Consider the following 14,603-nt stretch of genomic DNA (forward strand, 5'->3'; position numbering starts at 1 on the left):
TCAATGCTGATTACATCAAAAGTCAGAAATCTGTGGGCTACCAGTAGCATCCCAAGCTTGGTTTCATTTTTTAAGCTGGCACAGGTAGCTGTTAGCATGTCCACATTTTTAAACTCATCTCCTTATTAATTTTACATTCATAATTCTATTCATGTGATCAACTGCATTAAGCAGATGTCAGCGTTTGATTTTTCATTTTCTCCCCTTGGTCACTCGTGTTAACTTTTCAGGTTGTCCTCCAGGAAAACCAAGAAACCTTCCCTTTTAGAGCCCTTCTAATCTCACCAGTTGTATTTCTTTGAATTCCATATGCAAGTGTAGAATGTTGTCCCTCCTCTTGATCCAGTAGCCTACTGCCAGAAACACATCATTCCAACCTGTCAGTCTTACTTTTAAAATGCTGGACTAACACAGCACTTCACAAGAGCTTCAGGAGTGGCTGAAAGGATGAGATTAGGGATTTTCCCCGAGTCTGGAGCTCTCTTTTCCCTCTGCAGTCCTGAGCTGCACAGGTGATGGACTAGAAATAGCTGCTCTACAGGATAATGTCATCAGAGGCAGAAAAAACAAACACAAAGTGCTAATTCAGCTTTGTACAGACAGAGGACTCTTTCTTAGACAACTCCTGGACTTCACTACACCTCTGCTGCTTTTGGTTAGAAAAAGCCTGTTTTCCTGCCAAGGAACTGAGGCTGGCTTCTGTCATGTTGAAGGTTAAAATAACAGTGCAAATACTAAGAGGCTACTGCTGTGTTGTATAAAAGAAAATATTACTCCTCCAAGGAAAAGAAGTCTATTCCGTATTAAAGTACACCTGATAGTAAGTGAAGTTGTGTTTTCAGAAGCAATTTACCAGAAGAGGACAACATCTTTATATTTGGAATCCTGATCATGAAAGGTCAAGAGGAACTGAGCATGAGTAAGCAAAAACACTGTCCCTACAATATTGCTTTTTGTTGCATAGAGATCAAGGAAAACACATTTTTCTGGTCATCACATCTCAGCTTTAACCACAGAAACAGTAAGAAATCCTGAGTTCAAGTAAACAAAAGGACATTGTAACCAGGCAGAGCAGACTGTTTAGCCAGGAAAACATGTAGTGCCAGTCTCCAAAACATTGCCACACTGGATAAGCTCCTGCAGCACAATGATCTCACACAGCTGTCGTGTTGCTCCTAAGTTTCACTGCCAGAAGGACTGGCCCCAAAGCAGTGGCACTCAGAACGACCTTCCTGAGCAGGACACGCGTGTCAGCTGCAACTGCCCATGGCCATGCTGGCCACAGAGGCCAGTAGCAAGGCACCAGCCCTGATTATCAATACCACATTCTGAATGCAGGAAAAAATCCATATAGGGGGGTGGGAATGAAGCCACAGATGACACAGGAAGCATTGCAAGGATAGGAGGCAATGGGGGAGAAGACATCGAAATAAAAACGCTTTAAAAGTATTCTCTCCCAAAGTGCTCAAATCCTTTTTAAGCGGCAGGCATAAAGAGCACTCCTTTGAAATTCCATTCCTAGAGTGAAAATAGATTATGAACTACTAGCATTATTAGCAATCTTCTTACAGAAGAATGTCAGCTGAGGCCAGCCCTGTGTCTGAAAACTGAGCCTGAAAAAGCAGCTGGGCTTCCCACGTGGGAAGCAGGTGAAGGGCAAATTTTCCCTCCAGGGACAATTTAAAACAAAGGCAAAAATAAGTTTTTGATTGATGCATTCAGCATCCCAGCTGTGAAAATCAAGCAAAATTAGAAGGTTCATTTCTGCTGCTGCTGAGTTTGGTATGACTTTGATTGGTGCTGACATGGGTGAAGTGCAGCCAGCCAGCTACTCAAATTGGTGACCTGCGAAGCTGATACCTTGTGAAGTTCACTCCTCTTTCAGTCAGAAACATTTTTCTTATTTCTCTTCCTCTTTAATTTCACTTCCCTCCTCCTCAAATGGGACACCTCCTCTCATGCAGCACCCTCAGCATCAGCAGCTTCTCTATGTTGTCCATGAAGGGAGAGGCACAAAGTCACATCCCCTGATGCCTCTTGGCTTCCACTGTGGCAGTGGCAGAATGGGGAGAGCTGGGTTCCTGCTGGCCAGCACTGGGCTGGAGGCAGCCAAGGCCACCTCACTCACCCTGCCACATACAGGGCCACTGTCACATTCCAGTACAAGCAAATGGTTTCATCACCCAGATGCAGCCCACAGCCACCCCTGTAATGAGAGGAGCTGAAATCTTCCTCAAGTGGCATCTAGGTGACAGACCCAGTTCAGAAGGTACAAGAGTGCTCTGATTGCTTTAACTGTGGAAAATCTCATAAGAGCTGACCCAACCACTCTGAGAAATAAAAAACAAAATGAAAAATCTTAACCAAGATTAATTTTTATAGTGAGCTCTATTTCCTCCACAATTTTATTAAATTTTCCCAGGCATTGCAAGATCATACTCCTCAACTGTAGGAGAAGGACTGGCAATTTTCTGTTTAATTCTTCTCCCCAGCCCCCAGCATAGCCAGCCTCCAATTAAAGGGAATGAAAGGGAAATTTAGCCATAAAACCTGCCTACAAAGTCCATGTATAAGAGACCTGCACAATGTAACAGCAAAGATTAAGTGGAGTCTTTGAAGCTGGTGAATGCATAACAAATATCTAATCAGTGACATTTGAAGATAATCTGAATTGTTGACAATCTGAAATAATTTTTTTAAATGTCAACAATAGTGACAGGGTTTTAATCATCTAAGGTTAAATATATGGAACTGCATTAGATGGATCTTGTAGTAAGATCACTGCAATATTTGGAACAGCAACTCTTCAGCACAACCTGCTTCAGCTGTTTTGACTCACATGTGGTTTAAAGCTGCTGTAAGGAAAAAGTTTTAAAAAAAGACAAAATACAAGGAAGAGATAATCTAACTGAAAATTCTCCAGTATTGTAGAGCTGAGACGCCTGATTTTCTTCTGTTTGAGGTTGAAATTGTGATTTCTGCATTTTGTAACTGATCATATCTGCGGTAGACCTCTTGTTAACCTAGATAAAAAGACAAAAATGTTATAAATTAACATTTCTAGGCTGTGATCCAGGATGATTAAAATACCATCTTGCCCAGGCTATTAGTGCCATAACAATTTTAATGCCAGCAAGACCAGGCAATTAGCGTTTGTGTGATTAAAATACCAGCCTGGTCTTCTAGAGCCAAAGTGATTAGTATGTTTCCAGTCCTAGCTATTAGTGTTAGCACCACCAATGGTGAGGAATTTTATAGTCCTTTGAGAATTAATTTAGGCTCATATTAGCTTGACATGATGCTTTTTCTTTACCTGACTTTACCTCATTGAAATATACATATACATATTTCAAATATTTACGTAATCATAAGGAAAAAACTATTTTTGTTTGTTTCTACCACCGTGATAATGGAACATTTAACATATTGTCTGTGTAGAAGGAGTCATGAAAAGACTGGATTATCAAGTAGGAATTCCAAGCAGGGAAATTAAAACAATGATGAAATTTTTTCACCCTCTGACTAAAACTTAAATGCCAGCTCACTCAGTCAGTCCATGGCATGCAGCCAGAGAGGTGCAGCCTGACTGACCCCATTTGCCCAGGGCAGTGGATGCATTAACCACTGCAGTGCAGCCTTCTCTGCATCCCAAGGTGGGGTGCAGAACACGGCAGAACACTTTGTAGAAGCAGATACCTACAGAGGGCTGAAGCCATGTCACAGCAGATTGTTGGGCTGTAGCACTCAGGCCATCAGAGTTCAACTCAGAATTGCACCTACGCTGCATCTTGGGACCTGTGCAGCATTTGTATAGATGTATATCTTATAAACACTCTCTGTACTCTCTCATACATCCATATTGACCATTTACTGCAACTCTGAAATTTCTATTATTTAATCAACTCCCCAGATAGCCATGCAATCTTATTCTGTGGCCACTTTGAATTCCTAAAAAACCTTCAGCAGTGGACTGAAATGTCTTTGGAATTCTAGGTAGACAGGATTTCCTGTATCCCTTTATGCTGCTCCTCTCAGTTGAAGTAGGTATGTGAGGTGTGATTTGCCCTCACAAAAGTCATGCTTTCTCATAGTGTCATAGTTGTTCAAGTGTTCTCTAATTTTATTCTTTATTATAAATCTTGTGGAAGTGTCCTGCTGAGATAATGAACATACCAGTCTGTAGTTCCTCAGATCCCTATTGGAACCCTTTTTGAAAAATGGTCCCATCAGCTGCTTTCTGGCACTCTGAGAAGCAAGGGGTTTTGAAGGAGAAGTTGCAAGCATGGACAGCTATTCAGGTATTTCCTTTACAAGTTGTTAAATTAACTGATTTTTGAAAATGTCTAGACCCTGGCAATTTGTTATTCTTCATTTTCTCTACTGTTCTATGTATGTTTCACTCCAAGGCAGCAATTCTGTGCAGTTTCCTTCTGGAAGGATGCCAGCATGGAGATTTTTTATTGTGGTGAACAAAGATACAAATAACTGAATCAGCTTTTCCTGTGATGGGCTTATGTGTTTTGTTTACCATGGAAGAGTTTGAAAAACTAGGGAGAATTTGTTTTGCACTTTTGCAAGTTGTTCATCAGCAATCAGCTCAGAGCTGTGTCACTTCCAGTCTCTGTTTATTTATTAATTCATCTCTCCTAAATGAGAAGATATTTCACATAAGCACTGGTGGCTAATACCTTCTTCAACATGATATCACAGGGAATGTATGGTAGGCCTGAGCTAGCATGAGCCACTGTGTTCAGCCATGCTTAACATATTATTTTCTACAATTTAAATACCAAAGAAATTTACTCAGGAGGGAAAGATGAAGACACATACATAATCATTTGCTGACCCCAATGGGTATCAGTAAAGCTTTTGGAAAACATTTTAGGGATCTCTCATCTTTCTCTCTTGTACTGCTCACTGGACATCATGACAGGACAGAAGAGCAGGCTGTGTGAAATGAGGGGTAGCATGAGTCAAACTGCAATGTCAACACTGCACCCTGACTCCATCGAACAGTCAGAGAAAATATTATTAATTATTGTGGTAAGTAATAGTAAAAATACTATACAAAATTCAGATATGTTATATTTTATGTGTTTATTCAGTAGGTAAATAAATACAAAGTATTTTTTTGTGATTATTTATAAATATGTTTCTTTCCAAAAACTACAAACCAATTTGATAATCTTAATAATTATTATCAAACTTGTCATGACCATTATCTTCTGGCATAGTGCACCCGTGAAGAAGGCAAGTGTGATCTACAGGGGACAGAAAATGGTTAGTTACTAATGAGTGAGAGCTAATTACAAGATTCTGTCCAATTCTGATTTAGTCCCAGTTAAGCAGGATGCTAAAAAGACATGGAGAATAGATTCAGAGGAGCCCTAGCAATGCAGTTAGAGAAACAATATTCACCCTAAAAGAAAGAGATTAAAGAGATTAAAGAGATTAAACCTTCTTAATTTGTTTATCAAAAGAGGGTGAAAAAAATATGACTAGTCAGGAAGCAGAATGTATTTTTAACCTACTGGACAGTACTAATTTCTTATTCACAAACACTCTTCTCATTTTTTCATGCACTTTTTTTCCTTTTTTTTTGTTTCTGTTCCACATTTCACAAAATTTTAAACAAAACTTGTCCTTGAGTGCAAAGTTAAGAAGTATTTCTCTCCCAAACAACCTTCCTAAATCAGTTTTCACAAACTTGTTGATAACTGGCTCTGCCTTTTACCTTCCAAGGGCATGTAGTGACAGAACAAGGGCCAGTGACTTTAAACTGAAAGAGGGCAGGTTTAGGTTAGATATTGTGGAGAATCTCTGCCATGGCAGTGGTGAGACAGTGGGACAGGCTGCCCAGAGAAGTTGTGGATGCCCTGTGCTCAGAAGTGCTCTTCAAGACCAGACTGGATAGGGGCTTGTGAGCAAGCTGGTCTAGTGGAAGGTGTCCCTGCCCACAATAGGTGTCAGAACTAAATGATCTTTAAGGTCCCTTCCAACCCAAACCATTCTGTGATTCTGTGAGAATTGTCCCAGTGAGTCATGCCAAGCACATGAGGTGCAAGATAGCACTGTCAGTGCAGGGACTTTTGGTCAGAGCTCCAGGTTACACACCTGGCTCTCTCAGGGGCAGTTTCTGAAGACCTTGGCACCTCTGTGATGAGCCTGGAGAAAATAGATCCTCTGCACCATTCAGGGGTATTAGCACCAAATGTCTGCTGGCAAGAGAAACTGAACTGCTTTAACAGTGCTGATACTCACAAGGCTTTTAGTCACCTGCAAGAGGAATGGGGCCCCTCTCTGAGCCACCTTGAATCTGGGAACTCAGGAAACCTGCCTGCAGTGGTAACACAAGAGTTCACATATTTTTTCCTGGTACCTTTGTCAAAACAAATTTTGTTTGCTTTTTTGTGCACTCTGTGGGAATTGTTTGGCAATATCAGCTGGCTAGCAAGACTTTAAATGGTGTGTAGAATCTTAGGGGGCAAAACTGGAGATTATAGCAAATGAACCACATCACTGCATCCATCAATTCAGAGCTTTCACAGTAGAGTTATAGCTTCTGAGAATCCAGGACACTAAAACAGAGCAAATACTGACTATTTAGCTGTGATTAGAATAATCTTGATCCCAATCAATTAAACTCTCCTGAGAGGCAATGTATATTAGGTTAGGCAGGATGCCACATAAACACTTGGAGCAGGAAAGGAGTGAGCAGATGCTGGTCTACAAAAAATCATGTAGCCATATCATTTGCCTACATGCATGCATCTCCTTCTAATCAAATTTTGCAGATGACACTAATTTGGGGGGAAATTGGTGGATACACTTGAGTTCAAGCCATTCAGAAGGATGTAGACAGGATAGAAGAATGGTCCAGCCTTGTGAAATTCAAAGGCAAATGCAAAGCCTTGCTCCTGGAAAGGAAGAGCCTCTGACACCTCTGCAGGCTGATCCTGCCTGGCTAGTGGCAGCTCTAGCTGTGGAGAAGTGGAGCCAGTGGAGAAGCAGGATGAGCATGACCCATCAGTGCCCTGAAGGCACCAAAGAAGGCCAAAGATATTCTGCTGGGGCAGAGCCAGAGACCAAAGGATGAGATTATTCCCCTCTACTCTGCACTTACTGCCAGGCCCTGAATACAGGAGAAGTATTGACTGTAACTGGATCAAGTTCAGCAGAGGCACCCCTTTGGTGAGGGATGGAGCACTGGCCCTATAAGGAAATGCTGGAGGAGTGGGATTGCTCACCTGAGCCAAGACGGCTTGAGCAGACCTATCAGCTCCTGGTGCCAACAGGGAGGTCACTGAGGGGGAGCCAGGTTCTTCACAGCAAAGAAGAACAGGAAGATGGGAACGGCAACCATATTTTGAAAGAATAAAAGTTTAAAATGGAGTGCTGGTTTGGGCTGGAATAGAGTTAATTTTCTTCACAGTAGCTGGCAGGAGCTGTGTTTTGGACTTGTGCTGGAAACAGTGTTGATACCGCAGAGATGCTTTCCTTACTGCTGAGCAGGGCTTGCACAGGGTCAAGGCCTTTTCTTCCCCTCATCCCACGCCACCATCAAGGAGGCTGAAGGCGCACAAGGAGTTAGGAAGGGACACAGCCAGGTGTCCTCATGGTTAAAAAAATCGTGAACAAATAAAGAAATAAACAAAACACTGCACCTTTTTCTTAGTTTCATGTATGCAAATAGGTAAAAAATTATTGATGTGAGCCCCTTTATCACTCCATTAAGAAGCTTAAATGGAAATCTGGGCTATCTGCCTTGAAGAAAAACATGTAGGTGCATTTCCATTAGATACTCCAGAAGGTAATAAAAATCCCACTGGTGAGCAGTATGTAAGTTTACATTTGTATCTGGTTCTGTTCTCAGTTTATCTCATGCATAGTTCGTGTCACGGCTAAAGAGTTTTATTCCCTGACCAAATGCATTGTTCATCATTTTTTATGAAACTAGAATCTTCAATTTTATTCAAACTTATAATTTAGGAATTTTTGATTGAAAAAAATCCAGAATGCATGAAAAAAAGAAGAAATATTGGATTATATAAGTGTAAACTGGCATTTCTTTTATTCCACAAAACTAATGCTACAGGAATGCATAAAAATTTGCAACATTACTGCTGGAGGAAGGATGAAAGCATGTCCCTCAAACTGGGATGATAAAACTGTCATGTTGGGACAGTGTGTCACTGAAAGGACTGAAAATTAGATCTGCGCAATTAATATAGGCACTATTTATAAAACTATGAACTTTCATGCTATATGTTTTTAAAATGTAGGCAGGTGCTCATGTTTGCACCAGCACTGGCATTGAGTAATAGTCATAGAATCATAGATACAGACTCATAGTCAAAGAAAGCCAATCATTCCCTGGGCTGCACAGAAGAAGTGTGGCCAGCAGTTCAAGGCAGATTATTCTGCCCCTCTGCTCCTCTCTCATAAGATCCCACTTCAGGTGCTGTGTCCAGGTCTGTGGCTCCCAATATGAGAAGGATGTGGACCTGTTGGAGCAAGTCCAGAGGAGGGCCGTGGAGATGATTAAAGGGCTGGAGCATCTCTCCTGTGAAGACAGGCAGAGACAGCTGGGGTTGTTCTAGAGAAGAGAACCTTCTGGGTAGACCTTGGAGCAACCTTCAAGCACCTAAAGGGAATCTACAGGAAAGACAGGGAGGGACTGTTTATCGAGGAGTGTAGTGATAGAACAAGAGCAAATGGTTTTAAACTGAAACAGAGTTGTTCTACATTAGAGTTAGGGAGAAATTCTTCCACTGGCGAGGCACTGGAACAGGTTTCACAGAGAAGCTGTTGCCCATCCCTGGATATGTTCAAGGCCAGGTTGGATGAGGCTTTGACCAGCTTGTCTCTCCTCATGACAGAGGATTTGGAATGACATGAACATTAAGGTACTTTCCAACCCAAACCATTCTATGGTTCTATGACAATCATCGAATCATGAAATTGTTATATTGGAAAAGATCATCATATCCAAGCTCTGGCCAAGCACTGCCAAGTCCACCAAAGCAAGGTGTGCCTAAGTGCCACATTCACAAATTTGAATACTTCTAGAGAAGGTGATTTCACCACATCTCTGGCCAGTCCCTTACAATGCGCAACCACCCTTCCAGTGAAGAAATTTTTCCTAATATCCAGACTAAACCTCCCTGATACAACTTGAGGCCATTTCCTCTCATCCTATCTCTTGTTACTTCGGAGATCAACTCCCACCTGGCTAGAACCTCCTTTCAGGCAGCTGTAGAGAGGGACAAGGATCCTCCTCGAGCCTTCCTTTCTGCAGGCTAAGGTACCCAGTTCCCTCAGCTGCTTCTCATGGGAACTATGTCCCACACACTGCGCCAGTTTTGCTGCTTTGCTTTGGACACGCTCCAGCATCTCGACGTCTTGCGATCACAGCGTTAATTTCTTCTCATTAATTTCCGCTTGCATTCCCCTATTCACTTCCAGTCGGCTTCCCTGGCGAGCGCAGCTTTGCTGCGGGTGTCCGGGAGCGCAGGAGCCGAGGGCTGCTCCCTCCTTTGGCACCACGAGAGGTCTCCCCAGCCCCGCCAGCCGGGAATGCCGGCCGGGCTGCGCTGGAGCCGGGCGCACATCACTCACAGCAGCTTTGACAAAGCCACTTCGTCATCTTGCCCGCATAAAATGAACCAACTGGCCACGAAATTTTTTTTTTTTTTTCCCCACACAATGGATGTATCTGTATTGGGAATAAGAACAGGACTAGTAAGATCCAGCAGAGTCTGCTCGTAGCTTATCCAGCCAAGTGTGTAATGGTAGATTTATGGTTCTTCTACCTAAGAAGGTGTTTAAAATAATGGTATTCACAAATTCCTGCCTCATAGTCTCATCTTTGCATTTATATGTGCCTGTGTTTGAAAGACTGGAGTTACATATGTTGGTATTTCAAAAGAGTAATTTAGGAAAAAAGAACAAAACAAAATAATAAAACTAGAACTAGGAGGGGGAAAAAGACATTGACTAAATATTCAGAATAATTTAGAAAAATATTCTATCTCTGGTAAGCCCTCAAATAAACCCAGTTATTGTCTCTTCTCTCCAAAGCTACTTTTAAAATTATAATGGGTGCGCAAAAACTTTGCTGCCAAGTGTGGGCCCCTGGCAAAATGATGTGTATTAAACTTTTTCACACAGCACCTGCCACTGAATCATACTTGGAGCTGCATTTTGGTAGGCATTGAGTTGACTTCAGGCAGGGGTGTGGTCCAGCTGAATTGTGAGTATGAATAAAGGTCTGTGGTACTGAAAGTGACACATCTGCAATATTCATCAACATGAAAGGCAGGTGCAGGCAGCAGCAAATTAGCCATCTTGTTAGGTTTGGTCAATGCTGCATCTCAATGATTGTCACTCATTTTTTAAAAATTAATTTAAAATAATGTGAGAGACCAACTCGTTGCAAATTAGTTGCTATTGCAAAAGGTAATGGGAGAGGGACAGATTAGCCTAGTTGTACAGCTAGAAAGAACCAGAGGCTAAATTGGGTGAGATTGTGCCCTAGCCTTAATCCAACAAAGCATGCATTTAATTTCAAGTTTGTAAGCAATTCATTGACATCAGTATGATTATTCTCATGTTTGAAACTATGCACCTGTAAAAATGCTATACAGGATTGGACCTCTCCCTTCAATACCCTGAGAGTGTTCACACAATAATGCTCTTTGTAGTGTCTGAAAATCTGGTTCTTCAGCTTCCTTTGCCTGCAGTGATACAGCCTCATATGAGAAACAGGTCATTTTGGGCCCAGTCCTGCCATGAGCTCCCCTTAGGCAGATGTCAGAGACATGAAGAGTTTCTGTAGCCCAAATATCTTAGTCTTTTTGCACTAACTGCAGTGATGAATCCGTGTGCCTGTTGCACTCTTTCCCCATCAAACTGACTTTGGAAATATGGCAAAACAACTTCAGGTAATTCAAGATCATTTCTGCATCAGGAGAACAGCTTTAAAATTGTGTAAAAATAAGGCAGTGCCTCTTGACAAAATGCCCTGTTCACTTACAGCCTCAAAATTCTGTGACTTGTGATTAGGACACTATAAGAATACAGTCCAGTAGACTTAAATGTTTGTTTACCTAAGCTCCCTAAAACTCTTGCTTAACTCCCAGACAAAAAATGTTCAGTAAGTGCACAGCACTGTTAGCAAGCGAAGCTGGGGAGTGAGGCTGTGCTGGAATGCACAGAACACCTCAGGTGCCTCAGGAACAAACCTCAGAGAGACTCTGCAACACACAAAGCACAGGGTGTGTGTTTGCATGCACTGGTCATAAACGCTTCAGCTTTAGCACTGGATGACCTAGTGGGGAATGAAATAACCTGGTAAGTGACTGATTAGAAGGGGAAAATGTTATCCTGTCATTAAAGAGTGACTGAAGAGCGGAATAAATTTCCAGTTTGAAGACACAAGCTGAAAGAATTTTAATTCCTTTCTGATGCTAAGTTTATCAGGCATTTGGACAGTGGCCATTGCTGCAAAGCTCCTGTGGTGAGCCAGGAGTCAAGTTCACCACAGAATTGCCACCAGGGAGGAGCGGGTGAGGACTGTCCATCCCAAAAGGCACTGGCACACTGGTGGCATGAACTTGTGTTGGAGCTCAGTCACGCAGTGAGTTAGAAGCTTTACGAAGTGCCAGGTTGATGCCTTACTGTAGTGCCTTCAGCCACGGCACCAGCTTTCTATTTGGATATATCAAAGAGACAAGAAAAATGTTTGTGTGCACATGTATTCCTACAGGCATTATACTCCATTCAGAGAAAATAGAATCTGACCCTTAAAAGAAGCTGCTGCAGAGATTAGAGCACAAGTTTCAGATGCAGTTGCCTTCAGTCTGCCAGCTTTGTACTTAAGCAATTTGAAGTTCTGAAATTTGTGTTTAGTGGATATTCCTGACATTAATGGAAAGTGCAAGAGAGGGCTTATGATCCCTTAAGTTTAACTTTTGTATTTTTCAGATTCTGTGCTGCAGTGTGTAACTCTGAGCTTCATATTAATTGTTAGCAAGTTCTCTTCGCAGGGAAGGTAGACAAAACAGTGCTTTTCCAACTTGAGACCAAGGACAAATATTACAAGCTCCAGGCCAAAAAAGTACAAATGGTGAATTGAAGAGACAAAAACAAAGAGGATGGAACTTCATAACCTAAATCTGTAATTGGACAATTAATTAACTGCAATATGCAAATGGACCAAAACTTATAAAAGTGAAGCCTTTTGACTGGTCATCCATTTTGTGACCATTTTGGGTTCATCTTGGTGTAGCCCTGGCCAGACTCTTTTACTGCCCAAGGTGTATCTATTAAGGCCTTTTAAGAAATACCTACTTTATTCCTTAAATCTGTATAGACTCTGTTCTAGGTCTGCCTTCTCAAGGCATCAACTTATATACAAACCTATAAACACAGATTGGAGTTTTGAAGCCAGGTGTCTTCTAAAAGTCTTACCAGTTGTGTAGAAATAACTTGAATAAACCCATATGGTTGCATCAGCTTTGAAGAAAGAAAACATATGAGAAGCTTCTTCTTAGGGCACACATTTCTGTGTGTTATTAAACTATTTATGATCCCACATATTTGTATAGAAGGGCTTTTAATTTTTTTTTTTCATATTGCAGTGTCTTACTTTACAATGGTTGGCATCATAATTACTATATATCATATAAAGTGTATATATCAGCAAAAATTTATGCATGGAAGCACATGGAATATGTAAATAGATATAGAGGGAATGAGTAAAGTCTCATGTAGCAGAGTGTGTGCTACACTGCGCTGCTCTTGGGTGTCATGTTTTTCCCCCATCATTTCCTTTCCTCTTTTTTTCTTGTCTTCTCTTCCATGACACGGAAACAGTGGTTCCAAGATGCTGTTGCTGCCATGGGGTGCAGAAGGTGCCTTCTGTCTTTTCTCTTCACCTTCTGCACAACTTTGACTTCATATTAGGGAGTGACCCTCCTGCTGCTTTATGAAGTGTAGGACAGACTTCTCCAAAGGAGACGTTTCTAGAAATGCCGCGTTATCTGCAAAAAACCCCCAGGCCCCTGAATGTTTTTTTCATGTCATTGATATTAATTTGAATCCCATCACTGCAGTACAAATTACAGCTGAATTTGGCCTTTGCTGGCTTTGAAGCAGTAAGGGAAAACATGTGTGTAATCATTAACATCTGCGAATTTGCACATTTTGAGGCGCATTTTTAAATTAAACAAATGTGCTCTCTGAAGATCTTATTCATTGAGCAGGAATAAATCCTACTGCTATATTGAAGTCTGAGGTGCAAATAACAGTAAAGCTCTGTCTTCAGATGCTTACAAGGTTTTTCATAAAATATTCTACATAAAATATTCTATCATAAAAACTTTCAGAAAAGCCTGCAGACCATTGTGCTGAGAGTAGGGTAGATCAGAAAGAAATACATAAAGACAGTGTTTTTAGGAAGAGGTAAGAAAGACCATATCTGGATAATACAGACCATATTACCTCTATTCATATACTTCATCTTGCATATGTCCTTAAATGGTGACTGCTACTGTAGCACTAGACACTGCCCAAAGGCAGGAGTCTCAGTTTGAAATGCCTCTTCGTTTTTCCCTTTAATACATTCAAGAAGTTTTGACACATCTAGGAGTTCACCGGTAAACCACCTGTGACATAGCAGACATTTTCATTTTTAAAAAATCATCACACATTTGAAATGCCTAATCAATCTGCTCTATGCTTCTGCTTATTGAAAAGTGGTGCTGCCTAGAAGTGTTGTTCCCAGAATCCAGCAAACGGTTCCCAACAATAGTGGAAATATTCCAACCATTTCCCCATCACACTATTTAAAATTGTATCCACACACTGAGGAACATTTAAACATTTTAATCCTGTTAAATGTTTGGACCCATAGAGGACAAATTTATGCCCAAGCACTAGAGTTACTTTGTAAAGTTTAGAGGGTTTTATTTTTATTTTTTGTGGCTCTGCCTGAAGCACAACTCATTGCCAGGGTGCTTCATTATCTGCATCCAGCTCCCTGACTGGCCAGGCCAGGCATCTCTTGGAGTTCACTGTAGATTTAGCCTGGCTCACATCCCCAGTTGTCCTTCCTACGAAATCCAGGTATCCGAGGCGAGGTGACTAGCATGCACATGGGTTCACCCCAAAATGTGATCCAGACATGGCCTTTGTGCACATTCTGAGTCAGAAACTCAGATGTTTCCCAGGTTATGGTGTCTAGACATAGGCTTAGTGCTTCTGGGACAATAATTTACGTTTTCCTGCACATAGGTTTCTCATCTCCATAGTGGAGGTAAAATGATGCTGTCCATGTTGCTTGCTGTTGGGGATAAGAATGGTCTCCTGAGTTCTTGTTGAGAGTTGAGACATGCACACCCTAATTTCTGTCTAGATCTTTAGCCAGTATTATAATTACCGCATGCACAATAATTTGTTGCAGAGTGTTAGGGCGCCTATAAAGAGCATATCATACTGCATACTATGAGAAACCAAAAGGGCCAATTAAACTGAAGTGTGATCTCTCAGGAATATGTAATGTGTGCTTCTCTGCTCCAACCTGACTATGGTGATGACTGTGG

This window comes from Melozone crissalis, unplaced genomic scaffold (assembly GCF_028551555.1).
Source record: "Melozone crissalis strain CALT ecotype California unplaced genomic scaffold, PUWL_Pcris_2 ptg000013l_1, whole genome shotgun sequence".
NCBI lineage: Eukaryota > Metazoa > Chordata > Aves > Passeriformes > Passerellidae > Melozone > Melozone crissalis.